The sequence below is a fragment of the Cetorhinus maximus genome, chromosome 20 (genome assembly GCF_964194155.1).
Source record: "Cetorhinus maximus chromosome 20, sCetMax3.hap1.1, whole genome shotgun sequence".
Lineage (NCBI taxonomy): Eukaryota > Metazoa > Chordata > Chondrichthyes > Lamniformes > Cetorhinidae > Cetorhinus > Cetorhinus maximus.
Genome location: NC_135898.1, coordinates 28559553 through 28582976, shown reverse-complemented (window position 1 = coordinate 28582976; position 23424 = coordinate 28559553). Strand labels below are relative to the sequence as shown.

The 23424-nt window shown below is 43.7% G+C and overlaps 1 protein-coding gene across 4 annotated transcripts in view; it reads right to left on the bottom strand.

Annotated features, from left to right (window-relative positions):
• tspan15 (tetraspanin 15) overlaps positions 1-23424 on the bottom strand; it is a 225293-nt gene that overhangs the window by 8442 nt on the left and 193427 nt on the right. The window lies entirely within an intron of this gene.

Genomic DNA, 23424 nt, shown 5'->3' with positions numbered 1-23424 from the left:
CCCCACATTCTATCTTCCACTTTGCTCCAATATCACTTGTCTAACTCTCCACCCTGCATCCAACCTGACCTCATTCACCCAAAGCAGGTGTCTCCAATCCCCCAATTCCCTCAAAAACCTTACTTACTTTCAAAATGCACTTGTGTTTTAAAGGAGTAAACTAAATAAGGATGAGGAAAGACACAATGCCTTTCTCTAGTCTCAATGTTCTCAGAAACTAGAATAATTATACTTACTATCTGTCATCAAAATAATTGATCACAGGCAATCTTTTTACTTTAATTTTTCTCAAAATTAGGGCGAAGAAAGTCACTGGGGCAAATTTCCTTTGGACATTTCCCATTTTGCCCCTTTAGTGTTGACAGAAGTTCGTCACAATCCCATTACAAATGAAGTTATAGGCAGCACTGTCTCTTTCTCTCCCAGCTAACACAATTTCTGTAGTTTAATGAACATAAGACAAGTACAGCAACAGACACGCAATCTGTAATTTCGGTCACGTCTCTCCTATATACACAGAGTCTACAGGTTTAAAAAGTGTAAAATAAACTTCAACATTTAAAAAAAATTGACTTCTAGATTTTCTTCCAACAATTTTGGAAAAAAGAGCAGAAATTTAGCTGGAACCGAAACAAAGTAGTTTGCCAGTTTAGTGACATCTATAAAACCCAGACTTTAAGAAATGGCTATACTACACTGAAAACAGTTCATTCAGTGTTCTGGAATATAGAACCCAATAAGGTACATTTCTAAAACTCACACCAACTGTGTTGCCCACTTTCAATTGCAATTAGAAATCCTATGGCACGGAGGAAGTCAAAGACTCAAGGTTATTTTCTTGGTCACAGTGCTCCTGAGCATCACTTCCTGTTGCCTATGACACTGTGCTGCCTTTGATGGCAGCACCTGACACCAAATAGAATTTGGGTTCCGTGTGCTCTCAGAGGAAGGCATTACCTTTAAATTAATAATACATTGCTGGCAGTGGGAACACTGTGCCTCAGGCAACAGTCTACTATCTCCTCAAGTTACTCTGGAAGAAATGAATAAGTCAGAGAACCAAGCTACCATGCTAACAGAAGCAATGGTGGAAGCTCAGCATATGAGGCTGTGTGCTTGGTAGCTCCTATTTAAAAATAGCATGTTAATAAGTATTAATCCCCATTAGAACAAATTCCTAACGCAATGGAAATTGTAAACTGTTTGACATTCTGTCTATGCTGCCGATGAAAGTTTCTGAATTTACACTTGTGTTGTTTTTTTCTCCTCTTACCACCTCACTTTTGTACACCATTAATAAGCCCACAGGACATTTAGAGCACAAATACTGAATCCACTGCACAATCTTTGTGCTTACAAATGTAAAATGAATAGCTGAACTGATCCTGTTCGTAAAAATCACTGACACAAGTCTGTCACTAACAAAACACAGTCTGTGAGCTTTTTTTATAAATGATTACTTCCAGTGGTAACTCAATAAATAAGTACATTTGTTTCCAAATTCTGAGATGATAAAATATCAAGGCTGCATAATGCCGTATGAGCTCATCATTGCAGCTCCTGTTTTAAAAGCTTCAGAATTAGAACAGTGTGAGGAAACATAAAATGGCAATTGTATGCACTTGGCTAGAGAACAACAATTGCATTTATAAAGCACCTTTACTGTAAATATTGACCCAAGGTGATTTATAGAAAAATGTGAAAACTTTTAAAAGGGATTTTGAAGGGAAGGGGGTAGTACCAGAGGAAAGGAATCGACTAACAATGTCAACTGACATGGGCCCAGAAAAGTCAAGTAATCAGTAGTGGAGTGGGGAAAAGTTTAAGGCAACAGTAGATAGGCTTCATGGGAGAGAGAGATTGGAATGGATGAGGGGATATAAAGCACAAAGTGATGAGCTTAGGGCTGCAGTGGTTTCACTCTCAAGCCTGACCAATGGAACTGGTAATGCCAGCAAAGGACGGAAAAGTGGAGATAAATTTAGACTCATCCACCCGCATCTATCCCTAGTAACATGAAAATTGACCTTGCCCAAATCTTAAATCATAAAAATAATTGCAATTAAGCCATAACTTCAAAGTAGCAATTAACTCCAACTGTTAATATTGAATTATGTCTTAAATAGGAGGATACATTTAAAACCTGGGATGCATTTCTAACTGCCAGCCACCTGCTTCTCATCTAAAAAATGGGCAACCGGCAAAGAGAAACCCAGAGGGGACCTTGTCTGCCAGTTGATTCAACTTTCAGGGTCTTTATACAGGCACCCAATACTCCCATCCATACAGGTGGGAGATTGTTTAAATATCCAAATTGGGGTTCTACGTCAGTAGCAGAACAGGTATTGCTATTTATATGGAGATGTAGGTGGAGCATGGAAAGTAGATACTAGTCCCACATTATTCAGGAGTTAAACAATCTAAACAACGGTTTTAAAGGGACCCTCCATGCAGTTGAGGAGAATTTGTCATGCTCCTCCCTCCCCTCTAACAGGCCCACTGCCAGCTCATTCTCCCTCCCCTCCAACAGGCCCACTGCTATCTCATTCTCTCTCCCATCTCCAAGAGAGACTGCTAGCCTGTTCTCACCCTCAAGCCATCTAATGCTGGTTGGCACTGTGCAAAAGCTGGTCCATTTTCCACTGCCCCAAACCGGCAAGTGGTAATAGAAGCCCATTTGATGCCTGCAGGTTGTTGTTCAAATGTAACAAAGCTTTCTATCACCTTGGATGTGGGCTGCTGACACAATGTCAGCTATCACTGTCCGGTTTGTGGCTGACTTGAAAATCTCCCCACTTGCCTCTCATCAGATTCTTCTAATGTCTACTTCAGCATGGGAACTGAGGGAAACTAATTTAAATACCAAAAAAGGAGGTTGTTTCTGGCTTACCGCATGCTTTTTTAGTTAATCATTTCAAAATTTATTCATTAAAACCATAAGACCATAAGATGTAGGAGCAGAAGTAGGCCATTCGGCCCACTGAGTCTGCTCCGCCATTCAGTGAGATCATGGCTGATTTGATAATCCTCAACTCCACTTTCCTGCCTTTTCCCCATAACCCTTGATTCTCTTATCAATTAAAAATCTGTCTATCTCAGTCTCTACAGCCCTCTGCGGTAAGGAATTCCAAAGTTGGCTATCTTCTGAGAGAAGAAATTCCTTCTCATCTCTGTTTTAAATGGGCGCCCCCTTGCTCTGAGATTATGCCCTCTGGTCCTAGACTGTCCTACAAGGAGAAACAACCCATCAGCATCCACTCTGTCAAGCCCCCTAAGAATCTTATATGTTTCAATAAGGTCACCTCTCATTCTTCTAAATTCCAATGAGTACAAGCCCAACCTACTCAACCTCTCCTCATAATAAAATCCCTCCATACCCGGGATCAACCGAGTGAACCTTCTCTGGATTGCCTCTAATGCAGTCTAACTAGTGCCTTTCATAGTTTTTGCAAGACTTCCCTATTTTTTCCCTTTGAAATAAAAGCCAACATTCCATTTGCCTTCCCTAAATCCCTTTGTGCTGCAGCCTTCTGCAGTCTTTCTCCATTTAAATAATATTCAGCATCTCTATTCTTCCTGCCAAAGTGCATAACCTCACATTTTCCCATGTTATATTCCATCTCCAAGTTTTTGCCCACTCACTTAACCTGTCTATATTCCTCTGTCGGCTCCTTGGGCAGGATTTTCCCACCATTGGGGGCGAAGTTGAATTGCGGGTGCGCACAGGCGTGCTTCTGATTGGGGGCGCGGCGCCATTTTACGTGGACGGGCCAATAAGTCTGCACAGGAGCGCTATGCACGCCCTGTGCGGGCGGGGGGAATCCCTAAACTAAGAGTGCGCTCTTTCGCACATGTGCACGAAAGAGCGCACTCATCTTCCTGAGGTTAAGTGCTTCCTCAGGGAGATTGGCTGTTCTGTCACAAATATTAAAAATAGAGAAAAAAAATCCCGACATGTCCCCTCATGTGACACTGTCATATTAGTTGGGACGGGTCCATAATTTAAAAAAAAACTTTAACAAGATTTTTTAAAACCTCATCTCGCCCATAACCTTTTCTAATTCCCGCTGGGGCTCCTGGCCCTTATTCAAAAAGGGAAGGGTTGGATGAGTAGGTCCATTAATTAGCTAAATGACTCTGTCAATGGCCTCAATTGACCATTGACAGGTCGGCGGGTGCATGGCTGATTTTGCTGCGCCCCCGCCTACCAGAAAATTGAAATAGGGCGCAGTGACGTCGGGAGTTCTGCCCAATGTCACCGCAAGTCATTTTATGCGTCGGCGAGCGGGCCCTGCCCCTCCCGCTAGCCGACGGGAAAATCCTGCTCCTTGTGTTGCCTCACCACTTGCTTTCTCACCTATTTTTGTGTCATCCGCAAACTTGGTGATAGTATATTCACTTCCCTCATCTAAGTTATTAATATTTATTGTAAATAATTGAGGCCCAACACTGATCCCTGTGGCACTCCACTAGTTACAGGTTCCATACTGAAAATGCCCCCCTTATCCCAACTCTCTGTCTTCTATTCGTTAGCCAATCCTCTATCCATGCTAATATACTACACTCAACGCCATAGGCTCTTATCTTATTAAGTAGCTTTATGTGTGGTAACTTATCGAAAGCCTTTTGGAAATCCAAATATATTAAGTCAATTGCTTCCCCTTTACCTATCCTGCTTGTTACCTCCTCAAAAAATTCTAATAAATTTGTTAGGCATGATTTCCCTCATGAAGCCATGTTGACTCTGCTTGATAAGATTATGTATTTCTAAATGCTCTGCTATTACATCCTTTATAATAGATTCCAACATTTTTCCAATGACAGAAGTTAAGCTAACTGGCCTATAGTTGCCTGTTTTTTGTCTCCCTCCCTTTTTGAATAAGGGCCGTTAACATTGGCCGTTCTCCAATCCTCTGGGACTTTTCTAGAACCTAAGGATTCTTGGAAGGTTACTACCAGTACATCCACTATATCTGTAGCTGCTTCCTTTAATATCCTAGGATGCAATCCATCAGGTCCAGGAGACTTATTGGCCTTTGGTCCCTTTAGTTTCCCTAGTACTTTTTCTTTAGTGATAGTTATTATATTTATTTCCTCCCCCCAATTTGTCCCTTGATTATTTAGTATTTTTGGAATGCTATTAGTACCTTTTACTATAAAGGCTGAAGCAAAGTATTTATTCAACTCCTCTGCCATTTCTTGGTTTCCCATTATTATTTCCCCAGCTTCTTTTCTAAGGGGCCTATGTTTGCCTTGGCCTCTGTCTTCCTTTTTATATATTTAAAGAAGCTCTTACTGTCCATTTTTATATTACTTGCTAGTTTACCCTCAAAGTTTATTTTCTCCCTCTTTATTACTTTTTTGGTCATCTTTTGTTGGTTTTTACAACTTTCCCAATCCTCTGGCTTACCACTAATCTTTGCCACATTGTACGTTTTTTCTTTCAATTTGATACTGTCCTTAACTTCCTTGGTTAACCATGGTTGGTCTATCCCCTTCGTGGAATCCTTCTTCCTCATTGGGATATATCATTTTTAAAATTCATTCACGGGATTTGGGCTTCACTGGCTGGGCCAGCATTTATTGCCCATCCCTAGTTGCCCTTGAGAAGGTGGTGGTAAGCTGCCTTCTTGAACCGCTGCAGCCCATGTGGTATAGACACAGCCACAGTGCTGCATTGAGAGTCATTATTGAGAGTCATGAACTATTTTCTTAAGAGTCTGCCATTGTTCATCAACAGTCTTTTCTGCTAATCCTTCTGTGCTGTAGCTTTCTGCAGTCTTTCTCCATTTAAATAATATTCAGCTCCTCTATTCTTCCTGCCAAAGTACATAACCTCACATAACCTGAATATTTAGCTCCCAGCTTTGGTCTCCTTGTAACCACGTCTCTGTAATGGCTAGAAGATCATACCCATTAACCTTTATTTGTGCCGATAATTCATTTATTTTGTTCCAAATACTAAATGCATTTAGGTAAAGAGCCATTACTTTTGCCTTTTTACCATTTTTTCCCCTTTTGACCCCATTTCCTGCTGTTTTTTTGTTTGTTACACTGTGGGTATCATTACCTAAATAGCTGCCCTGCAAGGCTGCCATGTCCTTTTACTTTGTTAGTCTATGTGTCCCCTTTCCAGAAACCTCCCCACCTGTATTTAGTTTAAAGCCCTCTCTACAGCCCTAGTTATTCGGTTCACCAGGACACTGGTCCCAGCATGGTTCAAGTGAAGCCTGTCCCACCGGAACAGCTCCCTTCTACCCCAGGACTGGTGCTAGTGTCCCATGAACTGAAACCCATTCCTCCCACACCAATCTCTGAGCCACGCATTTAACTCTTTGACTTTATTTACCCTATGCCAGTTTGCCCATGGCTCAGGTAGCAATCCTGAGATTATTACCTTGGAGGTTCTGCTTTTTAATTTAGCTCCTAATTGTTCAAATTCTCTCAGTAGAACTTCCTTTCTAGTCCTATCAATGTCATTGGTACCAACATGGACGATGACAACTGGATCCCTCCCCTCCCACTCCAAGTTCCTCTCCAGCCCTAAGGAGATGTCCTTAACCCTGGCACCGGGCAGGAAACACAGCCTTTGGGACTCATGCTATTGGCTGCAGAGAACAGTATCTATCTCCCTAATTATACTGTTCCCTACCACTATTACGCTCCTATTTCCTCCCCCCACTTGAATCCCTCTACCGTGCCATGGTCAGTTCGCTCATCCTCCCTGCAGTCCCCGCTCTCATCCACACATCTTGCAACAACCTTGTAAGTGTTAGACTTACAAGTTGCAGGGGCTAAGGTTCCTTGAACGCTACCCCCCGGTCCCCAAACCTGCTTCCCCTGCAGTCACACCCTCCTGTCCCTGAAAACAGACCAAATTTGAATGACCTAATCTGAGGGGTGTCACCTCCTCCTGGAGCAAAGTGTCCAGGTAACTTTCCCCTCCCTGATGTGGCACAATGTCTGCAGCTCGAACTCCAGCTGCTTAACTTGGATCCGAAGTTCCTTGAGCTGCAAACACTTGGTACAGATGTGTTCGCTCTGGATCACCTTGGTGTCCAGCAGTTCCCACATGCTGCAGCAGCAACACATCACCCGTCCTGCCCATCGCTATCTTATTTTATTCAATTTAATTAATTACTCTAGTATCTCCATTCTTTACACTTTATTGTAATTATTTTTTATACACACCAGTCTCAATCTTATACTTAATGAGCTATCGTTAAGAAAAAGAGAAAAAAAGACTAGAGATCTAATCACAAACTAAGGACCTTACTTTACTTTAAAGGCTAGAAATACTCACCAGTCCTACTCATCAATCAGCTGCTTTCCACACTCTTTCCCCTCTCGTGCTTTTTAATGGTCTCACACTCTTCTCTCACTGTTAATGGCCCCGCTCCTCTCATACTCTCTCACTGTAAATAACCACGCTATTTCTCTCACACTCTCACCCTGTAAATGACCACGCTGTTTCTCTCACACTCTCACTGTAAATGACCATGCTGTTTCTCTCACACTCTCTCCCTGTAAATGACCACACTGCTTCTCACTCACTGTAAATGACCCCGCTGTTTCTCTCACACTCTCTCCCTGTAAATGGCCACACTGTTTCTCTCAGTCTCACCCTGTAAATGGCCCCGCTATTTCTCTCTCACTCTCCCCCTGTAAATGACCCCACTGTTTCTCTTACACTCTCTCGCTGTAAATTACCAAGCTGTTTCTCTGACACTGTCTCCCTGTAAATGACCACGCTGTTTCTCTCATACTCTCTCTGTAAATGACCACATTGTTTCTCTCACACTCTCTCGCTATAAATGACCCAGCTGTTTCTCTCACACTCTCTCGCTGTAAATGACCCCGCTGTTTCTCTCACATTTTCTCACTGTAAATGACCACACTGTTTCTCTCTCACTGTAAATGACCACACTGTTTCTCTCACACTCTCTCGCTGTAAATGACCCCGCTGTTTCTCTCACATTTTCTCACTGTAAATGACCACACTATATCTCTCTCACTGTAAATGACCACACTGTTTCTCTCACACTTTCTTGCTGTAAATGACCACACTGTATCTCTCTCACTGTAAATGACTACGCTGTTTTTCTCACACTCTCTCACTGTAAATGACCACGCTGTTTTTCTCACACTCTCTCACTGTAAATGACTACATTGTTTCTTTCTCACTCTCTCGCTGTAAATGACCTGCTGTTTCTCTCACACTCTCTCGTTGTAAATGGCCACACTGTTTCTCTCACACTCTCTCACTGTAAATGACCACGCTGTTTCTCTCACACTGTAAATGACCACGCTGTTGCTCTCACGCTCTCTCACTGTTAGGAATGATTCTGTCATTTGATTAAAAAGATGAATTTTGAATTCATTCCAGCCAAAGCACTGGCTGCAAGAAAATCCTGGAATCTGGTTTGTTAATATCACATTTCTACACCTGCATCATTTCCTGTGTGGAATGAATTTAGTGTGCATTTCATGAATTGAGTGAGGAAATCCGTATGAATTAGAAACATATCTGTCTAACTAACTGCCCTCTCCAGCTTTCAATAGCAGTTAACAGTATGCAGATACAGTTAGTGAAAACATTAGAGCAACTAGACAGCAGACCAACTAACCTGCAATGACTATTAAAATCAGAGAATAAAGAAAACTTATCGAACTGAAGAGGTCAACATGGCAATTAAAAAACATATTCACAATGATAAGAGCAAAGGATAGAGTCAACATGGGCTGATTGTTCCAATGGATACATCAAAGGCCGGTCTGAAGTTAAGCACTCAAAACATAAAGCACAGATCGGAGTGAACATGTTATACAGAGTGTTTTTCCAATGAAAAATGTTACATCACAAGTGATGTTTGATGTTAATTCGAGTACAAAAAAAGGCACTGGATAATAACTGAAAGCATGAAGAAAGATCACAGAATTTAAATTAGCCGAGAAGAGAGCTGGGAAATGGCATTAGTCTAGAAGATGGTAGGTGTACCTAGAGGGGTATTGGGGGCAGCAGTGAATGGGAGTGTGCAAGTACCTGATGGTGAAGATAAGGGGGTTTATGGGAATGTCAGAGTACCTGAGTGAGGGGAAAGGGAGCGAGTGGGAGTGTAGGAGTACCTGAGGGTGGTGGTGGTGGTGTTGGGGGTGCGGGTGGGCAGTGAGTGGGAGCGTATGAATACTGAGGGCATGGGGGTGGGGGGAGTGAGTGGGTGTAGACCTGAAGGGGCTGGGCTCTTCATGGGTACCAAGTTTTGTGCTTCAAGTTGTGCTCTAAAAGTATCCCATTTAACAGGATGGTAGTGCTACACAACGCAATAAAGGGTGTCCTCAGTGCCTAGATCGGACTTTGTCTCCATAAGAACTGTGCAGTTGAGAGTCAACCACATTACTGGAGTCTGGAGTCTGGGTAAGCTCTCCTCAAAGGACATTATTGAACCAAATGGATCTTTCTAACAATCCAGTTGGTTCATGGTCACCAATGCTGATACCAACTTTTTATTTTAGATTTATTTAATTGACTGAATTTGAATACCCTAGGTGTGAGGTGGGATTTAAACTAATGTCTCTGAATCATTAATCTAGGCCCCTGAATTACTTTTCCAGTAATATAGCTTCTACTCTTCTGTACCACTAGCTCTTTTAGAGATGGGGCACAGGCACAATGGAGAAAGGACAAGGAAATGAGACAAAGATCCCAACTGGGCCTTTGCCCTCCCTCGTATCTCTTTACAGCACAGCTGAGAACAACAATTCTCTTTTAATTTTACAGCAGACATTTAAAGGCAGGAATGGAGGCTCTACAGGAGGCATACAGCCTGGGCTCTGCTAGTGTCGCAGTTGAGACATCATACCAGGAGCAGAGCTGCGCAGTTTTGTGTCAGTGGAGTATAGAAAAATCGCACTTGTCTATCACTCTGCAATAATATAAGAAAATTAAAGAAGTTTCCTGTCAGAGGCTCAGATTTTATTGCTTCTTTTGTCTCAAGAGTTTTCAAAAGAGCACAATAAAAGGGTTTTAATATTGACTTGCAATGCTTTTATTACTAAGTAGGTTTCTCCTGGGATAATCTTGTTAAACAAGTTCTAAAAACATAATTCAAGAGAAAGCCTGTCCTACATATTGCTGCAGATATACAATCTGCACTTGTGAAGTAGGAATAATGCAGTCAATTCAAATCAAAGGAGAACCTTAGTACTAACACTTCATATGCAGAGCCAATTCTCATCAACAAGTGTTACTAATCAACACATCTTTCTCCTCCTGTCTCTACTTAAAATCAAAAATACCACTGTTAGGAAGTGATTGGCAATACAGTACCCTCATTTTAACTAAGTAGGTAGCATGAAGGTCCAGCTTGGCTGAGTGCAGCCAGATCGAGTGTTTAACTCTGGGAATTTGGTAAGTAAGGGAATTTGGTGCAATGAGGGAGGAGGTGCTGCTCTGGTCTTTTACACATTAGGAGTGGTCCGAGAGAGGGAGTCAGAAACAGCGAAAACTGAGATCTTAAGTGCAGAGGCATTAATTAAGTGAGCAGTTGGAGAGTTTTAATAGTTTTTCTCTCTAAATTGTGGCAATGGTTTAAACTGAGATATAAGCAAAGTATTAAATTTATTGCTTAACTAATTAAACTCCCTAATATAACTACAAATAATCACATTTCAAAATTTGAAACCTAATTAGTTAAATAAAACACAGTAAAGATGGCAGGGCAGGTGATGTATTGCAGCTGTAGCTTGTGGGCGCTGGAGGCCACCAGTGTGATCCACAGCAACCACATCTACAGGAGTGTCTGCAATGTGAGTAACTTTGGCTCCAAGTTGATGAGCTTTTCTCTGAGCATCAGATGCTGTGGTGAATCAGGGAGGATGTGACTGCAAATGAGGCAGGTATGGGGATTGAGGAGGTAGGGAGATTCAGTTGGGAGATTGAAAACAGCGCGAGAGGAGAGGTGATTGGGAGATTGAAAACAGCGTGAGAGCAGAGTCAGTCGGGAGATTAAAAACAGCTCGAGAGGAGAGGTGATTGGGAGATTTGAAAACAGCATGAGAGGAGAGTCAGTCGGGAGATTGAAAACAGCGCGAGAGGAGAGGTGATTGGGAGATTTGAAATCAGCGCGAGAGGAGAGTCAGTCGGGAGATTGAAAACAGCGCGAGAGGAGAGTCAGTTGGGAGATTGAAAACAGCGCGAGAGGAGAGATGATTGGGAGATTGAAAACAGCACGAGAGGAGAGTCAATTGGGAGATTGAAAACAGCGTGAGAGGAGAGGTGATTGGGAGATTGAAAACAGCGCGAGAGGAGAGTCAGTCGGGAGATTGAAAACAGCGCGAGAGGAGAGATGATTGGGAGATTGAAAACAGCACGAGAGGAGAGTCAATTGGGAGATTGAAAACAGCGTGAGAGGAGAGGTGATTGGGAGATTGAAAACAGTGCGAGAGGAGAGTCAGTTGGGAGATTGAAAACAGCGTGAGAGGAGAGTCAGTCGGGAGATTGAAAACAGCGCAAGAGGAGAGTCAGTCGGGAGATTGAAAACAGCGTGAGAGGAGAGGTGATTGGGAGATTGAAAACAGCGCGAGAGGAGAGTCAGTTGGGAGATTGAAAACAGCGCGAGAGGAGAGTCAGTCGGGAGATTGAAAACAGCGCGAGAGGAGAGGTGATTGGGAGATTGAAAATAGCGCGAGAGGAGAGGTGATTGGGAGATTGAAAACAGCGTGAGAGGAGAGGTGATTGGGAGATTGAAAACAGCGCGAGAGGAGAGTCAGTTGGGAGATTGAAAACAGCGCGAGAAGGAGAGTCAGTCGGGAGATTGAAAACAGCGTGAGAGGTGAGGTGATTGGGAGATTGAAAACAGTGCGAGAGGAGAGGTGATTGGGAGATTGAAAACAGCGTGAGAGGAGAGGTGATTGGGAGATTGAAAACAGCGCGAGAGGAGAGTCAGTCGGGAGATTGAAAACAGCGCGAGAGGAGAGTCATTTGGGAGATTGAAAACAGCGCGAGAGGAGAGGTGATTGGGAGATTGGAAACAGCGCGAGAGGAGAGTCAGTCGGGAGATTGAAAAAAGCGCGAGAGGAGAGGTGATTGGGAGATTGAAAACAGCGCGAGAGGACAGTCAGTCGGGAGATTGAAAACAGCGCGAGAGGAGAGTCAGTCGGGAGATTGAAAACAGCGCGAGAGGAGAGTCAGTCGGGAGATTGAAAACAGCGCGAGAGGAGAGGTGATTGGGAGATTGAAAACAGCGCGAGAGGACAGTCAGTTGGGAGATTGAAAACAGTGTGAGAGGAGAGGTGATTGGGAGATTGAAAACAGCGCGAGAGGAGAGGTGATTGGGAGATTGAAAATAAAAGGAGGGGAAGCTGAAGAGGAGCGACCAGCGTGTGAGTGGCCCAGTGAAGGAGTGGAGCTTTGAGGCTTTGGCTCGAGAGGCTTCGGCGAGCAGAGGCTGAGGACGAGCTTGCTCCCAGTGAGGTAAGGCCGGGTAAGTTCCTTTAATTAAATTAGGAGTAGGTAATGGAGGCAGCAGTTAGGGCAGTCGAGTGCTCTGAATGCAGCATGTGGGAAGTCTGGGACAACACAATTGTCCCTGATGACTACACCTGCAAAAGATGCATCCAGCTACAGCTCCTGACAAACCGAGTTAGGGAACTGGAGCTGGAGCTGGATGAACTTTGGATCTTACGGGAGGCAGAGGCAGTAATAGACAGGAGTTTCAGGGAGACAGTCACCCCTAAAAGTCAGGGGGCAGGTAGCTGGGTGACTGTCAGGAGAAGGAAGGGGAATAGACAGAAAGAGCAGAGAACCCCTATGGCCGTTCGCATCAACAATAGGTATACCGTTTTGGATACTGTTGGTGGGGACGACCTACCAGGGACAAGTTGTAGTGGTCGCGTCTCTGGCACCGAGACTGGACCCTCAGCTCAGAAAGGAAGGAGGGAAAAGAGGAGAGCAGTAGTGATAGGGGATTCGATAGTTAGGGGGACAGATAAGAGGTTCTGTGGGAGAGATCGAGAATCCCGGATGGTCTGTTGCCTCCCTGGTGCCAGGGTCCGCGATATCTCGGATCGAGTTCTCAGTATTCTCAGGAGGGAGGGTCAGCAGCCAGATGTCGTGGTCCATGTAAGGACCAACAACGTGGATAGGAAGGAGGAGGAGGTCCTGCAAAGAGTGTTTAGGGAGTTAGGTGCAAAGTTGAAGGACAGGACCTCCAGGGTTGTGACCTCAGGAGTGCTACCCATGCCACGTGCTAGTGAGGCTAGAAATAGGAAGATAATGCAGCTAAATACGTGACTAAGGAGATGGTGCAGGAGGGAGGGCTTCATGTTTCTGGACAATTGGACTCTGTTCCAGGGAAGGTGGGACCTGTTCCGACGGGACGGTTTGCATCTGAACTGGAGGGGGACTAACATCCTTGCGGGTAGGTTTGCTAGTGCTGCTCCGGGGGGTTTAAACTAGATTTGTAGGGGGAGGGGAACCAGAGTGTTAGAGCAGATAGTGAGGTGGAGGAGGATAAAGGTCATGCGAGGAATGCATGTATAGACAGAAATCAAAGGTTTGTACATGATAGAAATGTTCTCAGGTGCATCTATTTCAATGCAAGGAATATTGTCGGAAAGGCAGATGAGCTTAGGGCGTGGATTGGCATGTGGGATTACGACATTATTGCTATTAGTGAGACTTGGTTGCAGGAGGGGCAGGACTGGCAGCTCAATGTTTCAGGGTTCCATTGTTTCAGATGTGATAGAGGGGGAGGGATGAAAGGGGGAGGAGTGGCATTACTAGTCAGGGAAAATATCACAGCTGTGCGTAGACAGGACAGCCCAGAGGCCATATGGGTGGAGTTGAGGAACGGGAAAGGTGTGACCACACTAATAGGGTTGTATTATAGACCACCCAATAGTCAAAGAGAATTGGAGGAGCAAATCTGTAGAGAGATAGTAGACTGATGTAAGAAACAGAAAGTTGTGATAGTAGGAGATTTTAACTTTCCACATATTGACTGGGACTCCCATACTGTAAAAGGGCTGGATGGCTTGGAGTTTGTCAAATGTGTTCAGGAAAGTTTTCTAAATCAATATATGGAGGTACCAACGAGAGCGGATGCAATACTTGATCTCCTATTAGGGAACCAGACAGGTCAGGTGACAGAAGTATGTGTAGGCGAATATTTTGAGTCCAGTGACCACAATGTCATTAGTTTTAAGTTAATTATGGATAAGGATAGGTCTGGTCCTCAAGTTGAGATTCTAAATTGGAGAAAGGCCAATTTTGTGGAAATGAGAAAGGATCTAGGAAGAATGGATTGGGATAAGTTGTTTTCTGGCAAGGATGTGTTCAGTAAGTGGAAGGCATTCAAAGGCGAAATTTTGAGAGTGCAGAGTTTGCATGTTCCTGTCAGGATTAAAGGCAAAGTTAACAGGCATAGGGAACCTTGGTTTTCAAGGGATATTGGCGATCTGGTTAAGAAGAAGAGAGAGGTGTATAGCAGGTATAGGCAACAAGAAGCAAATGAGGTACTTGTAGGGTATAGAAAATGTAAGAAAATACTAAAGAAGGAAATCAGGAAGGCAAAAAGAAGACATGAGGTTGCTTTGGCAGATAAAGTGAAGGTAAATCCGAAGGGTTTCTACAAGTATATTAAGAGTAAAAAGATAGTAAGGGACACAATTGGTCCCCTTGAAGATCAGAGTGGTTGTCTATGTGTGGAGCCTTACGAGATGGGGGAGATCTTAAACAGTTTTTTTGCATCAGTATTTACTCAGGAAACTGGCATAGTGTATGAGGAAGGAAGGGAAACAAGCAGTAGTGTCATGGAACATATAGAGATTAAAGAGGAGGAGGTGCTTGCTGCCTTACAGCGAATAAAGGTAGATAAATCCCCCGGGTCTGACATGATATTCCCTCGGACCTTGAGGGAGACTAGTGTAGAAATTGCAGGGGCCCTGGCAGAAATATTTAAAATGTCCTTAGCCACGGGTGAGGTGCCGGAGGATTGGAGGGTAGCTCATGTTGTTCCGTTGTTTAAAAAAGGCTCCAAAAGTAAACCAGGTAACTACAGCCAGTGAGCCTGACGTCAGTAGTGGGTAAATTATTGGAAGGTGTTCTGAGAGATCGGATATACAATTATTTGGACAGCCAAGGGCTGATTAAGGATAGTCAGCATGGCTTTTTGGGTGGTAGATCGTGTTTAACGAACCTTGTAGAGTTTTTCGAGGAGGTTACCAAGAAAGTAAATGAAGGAAAGGCTGTGGATGTTGTCTACATGGTCTTTAGTAAGGCCTTTGACAAGGTCCCACGTGGGAGGTTAGTTCAGAAGTTTCAGACACTTGGTATCCATGGAGAGGTTGTAAACTGGATTCGAAATTGGCTGTGTGGGAGAAGACAGAGAGTGGTAGTGGATGATTGCTTCTCAGACTGGAGGCCTGTGACTAGTGGTGTGCCTCAGAGATCTGTGCTGGGACCATTGTTGTTTGTTGTCTATATCAATGATCTGGATCATAATGTGGTAAATTGGATCAGCAAGTTTGCTGATGACACTAAGATTGGAGGCATTGTGGACAGCGAGGAAGGCTTTCAAAGCTTGCAGAGGGATCTGGACTAACTGGAAAAATGGGCCAGAAAATGGCAGATGGAATTTAATGCAGAAAAGTGTGAGGTGTTGCATTTTGGAAGGACAAACCAAGGTAGGACATACACAGTAAATGGTAGGGCACTGAGGAGTGCGGAGGAACAAAGGGATCTGGGAGTTCAGATACATAATTCCCTGAAAGTGGCGTCACAGGTAGACAGGGTTGTAAAGAAAGCTTTTGGCATACTGGCCTTCATAAATCAAAGTATTGAGTATAGGAGTTGGGATGTTATGGTGAGGTTGTATAAGACATTGGTGAGGCCAACTTTGGAGTATTGTGTGCAGTTCTGGTCGCCTAACTACAGGAAGGATATCAGTAAGATGGAAAGAGTGCAGAGAAGATTTACTAGGATGTTGCCGGGTCTTCAGGAGTTGAGTTACCTGGAAAGATTAAACAGGTTAGGACTTTATTCCTTGGAGCGTAGAAGAATGAGGGGAGATTTAATAGAAGTTTACAAAATTATGAGGGGTATAGACAGAGTAAATGCGTGTAGGCTCTTTCCACTTAGATTAGGAGAGATAAACACGAGAGGACATGGCTTTAGGGTGAAAGGGGAAAGGTTTAAAGGGAACATTAGGGGGAACTTCTTCACTCAGAGAGTGGTGGGAGTGTGGAATGAGCTGCCATCTGACCTGGTAAATGCGGGCTCACTCTTAAGTTTTAAGAATAAATTGGATAGATACATGGATGGGAGAGGTCTGGAGGGTTTGGACTGGGTGCAGGTCAATGGGACTAGCGGAATAATATTTCAGCACAGACTAGAAGGGCCGAATGGTCTGTTTTTCTGTGCTGTAGTGTTCTATGGTTTTATGTTCTATGGAGTGGAAGTGCCTCATTTTTTGCAGTTGTCCAACAGGTTCATGGCTCGTGCAGCTTGTGAGCAGGGACTGCAGGGAGGATGTAAAAATTGCCCACAGGGCAAGTGAGGGGAGTAATTGTAGTAGGGGACTGCATAGTCAGGGAGATAGATACTGTTCTTTGCAGCTGAGAGTGAGAGTACTGAAAGCTGTGTTGCCTGCCTGGTGCCAGGATTAAGGACATTTCCTCGGGGCTGGAGAGGGACTTAGAGTAGGAGGGGAAAGATCCACTTGATGCGGCCCACGTGGGTCCCAATAACATTGGGTTGGACTAGGAAAGGGTTCTGCTAAGAGAGTATGAGCAGCTCAGGCTAAATTATAAAGAAGAACCACAAAGGCAATAACCTCTGGGTTACTGCCTGAGCCACAAGCAAATTGGCAGAAGGTAAATAAGATCACGGAGTTGAATGTATGGCTCAAAGATTGGTTTGGGAGAAATGGATTTCAATTCATGGGGCACTGGCCCAGTACTGGGAAAAGAGAGCTCTACTGTTGAGACAGTCTTCACCTGAACCACACTGGGACTGTTAAATACGAACATACGAATTATGAGCAGGAATATGCTTTTCAACCTCTCTTGCCTGTTACGCGATAAGATCATGGCTGTGAGATTGTGGCTTCAACTCTACTTTCCTATCTATCCACTATAACTTTTGACTCTCTTGTCAATCAAGAATCTATCTAACTCAGCCTTAAAACTATTCAATGACTCTGTCTCCACTGCTCTCTGAGGAAGAGAGTTCCACAGACTAACAACCCTCAAGTGAAACAAATGCTCCTCATCTCCGTCTTAATTGGGAGACCCCATTTAAGCCAACCTCCACTTTCTCCTAGCTTCCTGTCCTTCCGAAATATCTGATACCCTTAAATATTCAGATCACAGCCTTTGTCACCTTGCAGCCATGTCTTTGTAATGGCTATCAGGTCATACATATTTATTTCTAATTGAGCTGTCAATTCATCCATTTTGTTACAATTACTATGTGCATACAGAGCCTTTAATTCTGTCTTTTAATCATTTTTGCAAAATCTGGCCTTATCTGTTTGTGCACTCTTAAGTTTGCACTCTCTGTACCTTCCTGTCATACTTCAGTTATTCATGTCGCTCATAAGAGTGCACCAGCAAATCAGGTCAGAATGAGGAAAAAATGGTAAAAAGACAGAGTTAAAGGCTCTTTATCTGAATGCACACAGCATCCATAACAAGATGGATGAATTGATAGCATAAATAGAAATAAATGAGTATGATATGATAGCCAGTACAGAAGCTTGGTTGCAAAGACACCGCAACTAGGATGTGAATATAGAGTCAGTTTGTGTGGAGATAAGACATAGCCAAGGAAAGAAGTCACTGATGGTGTAGTTTATAACAGTAGCTACACTCTAAGACAAAATATAAATCAAGAAATAACGTGAGCTTGTAAGAAAGGCACTACAATAATCATGGGTAATTTTAATTTTCATATGGATTGGACCAATCAAATTGGCAAAGGTAGCCTACAGGATAAGTTTATAGAGTATATTTGGGGTGTTTCTTAGAACAATACATTCTGGAACTTACCAGAGAAAAGGCTATTTTAGATCTCGTAATGTACAATGGGACAGGATTTAATTAGCTCATAGTAAAGGATCCTCTAAGTAAGAGTGATCATAGCATTGTAGAGTTTCACATTCAGTTTGAGGGTGAAAAATCTGAGTTTGAAACTAGAGTCTTAAACTTAAATAAAGGTACAAACAGATAGATGGGTGACCGCTAGAAGGGGCAGGCAGTCAGTGCAGAAATTCCCTGTGGCTGTCCCCCTCTCTAACAGGTATACCGTTTTGGATACTGTTGAGGGGATGGCCTATCAGGGGAAAACAACAGCAGTAGCCAGAGCAGTGGCACCACGGCTGGCTCTGTTGTTCAGCAGGGAGGGGGGGGGTCAAAGCACAGAAGAGCAATTGTCACAGGGGACTCTATAGTCAGGGGCTCAGATAGGTGCTTCTGTGGTCTTGAAAGAGACACCAGGATGGTATGTTGCCTCCCTGGTGCCAGGGTCCAGGATGTCTCTGATCGGGTACGGGACATTCTAAAGTGGGAGGGAGAACAGCCAGAGGTTGTGGTACACATTGGTGCTAACGACATTGGCAGGAAGAGTGACGAGGTCCTGCAGTGGGAGTTCAGGGAGCTGGGCAGAAAGTTAAAAAACAGGACCTCTAGGGTTGTAATCTCAGGATTACTCCCTGTGCCACGTGCCAGTGAGGCTAGAAATAGGAAGTGCAGCTAAACACGTGGCTGAACAGATGGTGTAGGAGGGAGGGTTTCCGATATCTGGATCATTGGGATCTCTTCGGGGGCAGGTGGGACCTGTACAAGAAGGACAGGTTGCATCTAAACTGGAGGGGCACCAATATCCTGGCTGCAAGGTTTGCTAGTGTCACTCGGGAGGGTTTAAACTAGTATGGCGGGGGGTGGGAACCAGAGCAATAGGTCAGCAGGCAAAATAAATGACAGGGAGCTAGTGAATATGGCCAGTAGGACTAAGAAGAAGAGCAGGCAGGGAGAAATTACTGAACACAGTGGGACTGGGGGTCTGAAATGCATTTGTTTCAATGCGAGAAGTATAACAGGCAAGGCAGATGAGCTTAGGGCTTGGATTAGTACTTGGGACGATGATGTTATTGCTATTACAGAGACTTGGTTGAAGGATGGACAGGATTGACAGACAAACGTTCCAGGATTTAGATGTTTCAGGATAGCGAGGGATGTAGAAGAGGTGGGGGAGTTGCACCTCTGGTTAAGGAGAATATCACAGCTGTACGACAGGAGGACACCCCGGAGGGCTCATGCAGCGAGGCAATATGAGTAGAGCTCCGGAATAGGAAGGGTGCAGTCACAATGTTGGAGGTTTACTATAGACCTCCCAATTGCTGGCAGGAGATTGAGGAACAGTTATGTAGGCAGATTTTGGAAAGATGTAAAAGCAATAGAGTTGTTGTGGTGGGTGATTTTAACTTTCCCTATATTGACTGGGAATCACTCAGTGCTAGGGGTTTGGATGGTGCAGAATTTGTAAGGTGCATCCAGGAGGGCTTCCTGAGACAATATGTAGATAGTCCAACTAGGGAAGGAGAACACTGGACCTGGTATTAGGGAATGAACCCGGCCAGGTGGTCAAAGTTTCAGTAGGGGAGCATTTCAGGAAAAGTGACCATAATTCAGTAAGTTTCAAGGTACTGGTGGATAAGGAAAATCCCAAGGCCTTTTATACATATGTAAAAAGCAAGAGGGAAGCCAGGGAAAGGGTAGGCCCAATCAGGGACAGAGGTGGGAATCTGTATGTGGAGCCAAAAGAAATGGGAGAGATACTAAATGAGTACTTCTCATCAGTATTCACCAAAGAGAAGGACTTAGCGGTTGATTTGTCTAGGGAAGAGTGTGAAGATAGCCTGGGTCTTGTTGAGATCAAAAAAGAGGAGGTCTTAGGCGTCTTGAAGGATATTAAGGTGGATAAGTCCCCAGGGCCAGATGGGATCTACCCCAGAGTACTGAGGGAGGCAAGGGAGGAGAATGCTGGGGCCTTGACAGAAATCTTTGTATCCTCACTGGCTACGGGTGAGGTCCCAGAGGACTGGAGAATGGCCAATGTTGTTCCATTGTTTAAGAAGGGTAGCAGGGATAATCCAGGAAATTACAGGCCGGTGAACCTTTCGTCAGTGGTAGGGAAATTATTGGAGAAGATTCTTCGTGACAGGATTTACTATCATTTGGAAGCAAATGGGCGTATTAGTGAGAGGCAGCATGGTTTTGTGAAGGGGAGGTCGTGTCTCACTAACTTGATCAAGTTTTTCGAGGAAGTGACAAAGATGATCGACGATGGAAGGGCAGTGGATGTTATCTACATGGATTTCAGTAAGGCCTTTGACAAGGTCCCTCATGGCAGACTGGTACAGAAGGTAAAGTTGCACGGGATCAGAGGTGAGCTGGCAAGATGGATACAGAATTGGCTTGGTCACAGAAGACAGAGGGAAGCAGTGGAAGGGTGCTTTTCTGAATTGGGAGCTGTGACTAGTGGTGTTCCGCAGGGATCAGTGCTGGGACCTTTGCTGTTTGTAGTATAAGTAAATGATTTGGAGGAAAATGTAACTGGGCTAATTAGTAAGTTTGCAGACGACACTAAGGTTGGAGGAATTGCAGATAGTGAAGAGGATTGTCAAAGGATACAACGGGATGTAGATCGGTTGGAGACTTGGGCGGAGAAATGGCAGATGGAGTTTAATCCGGACAAATGCGAGGTAATGCATTTTGGAAGGTCTAATACAGATAGGAATTATACAGTAAATGGCAGAACCCTTACGTGCATCGACGGGCAGAGGGACCTGGATGTACAGGTCCACAGGTCACTGAAAGTGGCAACGCAGGTGGAAAAGGTAGTCAGGAAGGTATATGGCATGCTTGCCTTCATCGGCAAGGGTATTGAGTATAAGAGCTGGAAAGTCATGCTGTAGCTGTATAGAACCTTGGTTAGGCCACACTTGGAATATTGCGTGCAATTCTGGTCGCCACATTACCAGAAGGATATGGAGGCATTGGAGAGGGTGCAGAGGAGGTTTGCCAGGATGCTGCCTGGTCTGGAGGTTATTAGCTATGAGGAGAGGTTGAAGAAACTCGGATTGTTCTCACTAGAGCGGCGGAGATTGAGGGGCGACTTGATAGAAGTCTACAAAATTATGAGTGGCATGGACAGAGTAGATAGTCAGAAGCTTTTTCCCAGGGTGGAAGAGTCAATTACTAGGGGACATAGATTTAAAGTGAGAGGAGAAAACCTTAGAGGAGATGTGCGGGGCAAGTTTTTTACGCAGAGGGTAGTGAGTGTCTGGAATTTGCTGCCAGAGGAGGTGGTGGAAGCAGGTACGATAGTGGTGTTTAAGAGGCAGCTTGACAAATACATGAATAGGATGGGAATAGAGGGATACGGACCCTGGAAGTGCAAAATGTTTTAGTTTGACAGGCAATATGATCGGCGTAGGCTTGGAGGGCCGAAGGGCCTGTTCCTGTGCTGTACTTTTCTTTGTTCTTTGTTATAAAGTAAATTACAAGGGGATGAAGACAGAGATGGCTAAAATGGAATAGGAAAATAGGTTAAAAGGTATGACAGTCGATAAGCAGTGGCAGACATTGAAGGAGATACATCATAACTTCAACAAAGATATATTCCATTGATGCAGAAATACTCAATGAGAAGGGTGCACCATCTGTGGTTAACTAAGGAAGTTAAGGGCGGTATGAAATCAAAAGAAATGGTGTACAATGCTGCAACAATTAGTGATAGGTATTAAGATTGGGAAGATTTTAGGCACCATCAAAGGGTGATTAAAAAATTAATGAAGACAGAAAAATTAAGGTAAGAGAAAAATAGCAAGAAATATAAAAGCAGTAACAGCTTCTACAAGTATATGAAAAGGAGAAGAGTAGCTAAAGTGAGCATTGGTCCCTTAGAGGGCGAGACTGGTGAATTACAATGGGAAACAAGGGACCCAGAGAATTTGAACATGTATTTTGTATTGTCTTCATAGTAAAAGACACAAAAAGCATCCCAAGGATAGAAGAAAATCAAGCGGGAAAAAAAAGGGAGGCATTAAACAATGACAAAAAAAAAATTGAGAAAACTAATGAGACCAAAGGTGGTTAAGTCCCCTGGACCTGGCCTGTATCCTAGGGTATTAAAGGAAGAGGCTGCAGAGATAGTGGATGCATTGGTGGTAATCTTCCAACATGTTTCAGATTCTGGAAAAGACTCTGTGGATTAGAAAACCATAAATGTAACACCTCTATTCAAAGGAGGAGGGAGACCGAAAGCAGGAAACTATAGGCCAATTGGCCTAACATCTGTCGTTGGGAAAATGCTAGAATCATTATTAAAAAAGTAGTAGTAGGAAACTTAGGAAATCATAATACAATCAGGCAGCATCAAACATTATAATGGGAATATATTACATATTATTTATGTATTATATTAGCATCAAATATCTTGTGAAAAGGAAATCATGTTTAACAAATTTATGCGAGTTCTTTGAGGATGTAACAAACCTAGGGCAGTTAAAGGGGAACCAGGAGGTGTAGTGTATTTGGATTTTCAAAAGGCATTCAATAAGGTACCACATAAAAGGTTATGACACTAGGTAAGAGCTGATGATATTGTGGATGATGTATTAGCATGGATAGAGGATCGGCAAACTAACAGGAAACAGAGAGTCAGGATAAACAGGTTATTTTCAGGTTGGCAAACTGTAACTAGTAGAGTCCTACTAGAGTACTGGGACCTCAATTATTTATGATCCATATTACTGACTCAGATGAATTGACAGACCAAATTGCATTGCTGATGATATAAAGGTAGATAGAAAAGCAACTTGTGAGGAGGATACAAAGAGTCTGCATAGGGATATAGATGGGTTAAGTGAGCGGGCAAAAATTTGGCAGAAAAATGGAAAAGCAGAAAATTATTTCAATGGAGAGAGATTGCAGAATGCTGTGGTACAGAGGGATCTGGGTGTCCTCATACATGAATTACAAAAAGTTAGCATGCAGATACAGCAAGTAACTAGGAAGGCAAATGAAATGTTGGTCTTTATTGCCTAAGGGATGGAGTATACACGTAGGGAAGTCATGCTACAACTGTACAGGGCATTGGTGAGACCACATATAGAGTACTGTGTACAGTTTTGGTCTCCTTTCTTAAGGAGGGAGATACTTGCTTTGGAAGCAGTTTAGAGAAAGTTCACTAGTGGGATTCCTGGGGTAGAGTCATAGAGTTATACAGCACAGAAACAGGTCCTTCGGCCCATAGTGTTTGTTCTGGCCATCAAGCACCAATCTATTCTAATCCTATTTTCCAGCACCTGGCCCATAGCCCTGTATGCTATGCCATTTCAAGTGCTCATCTAAATACTTCTT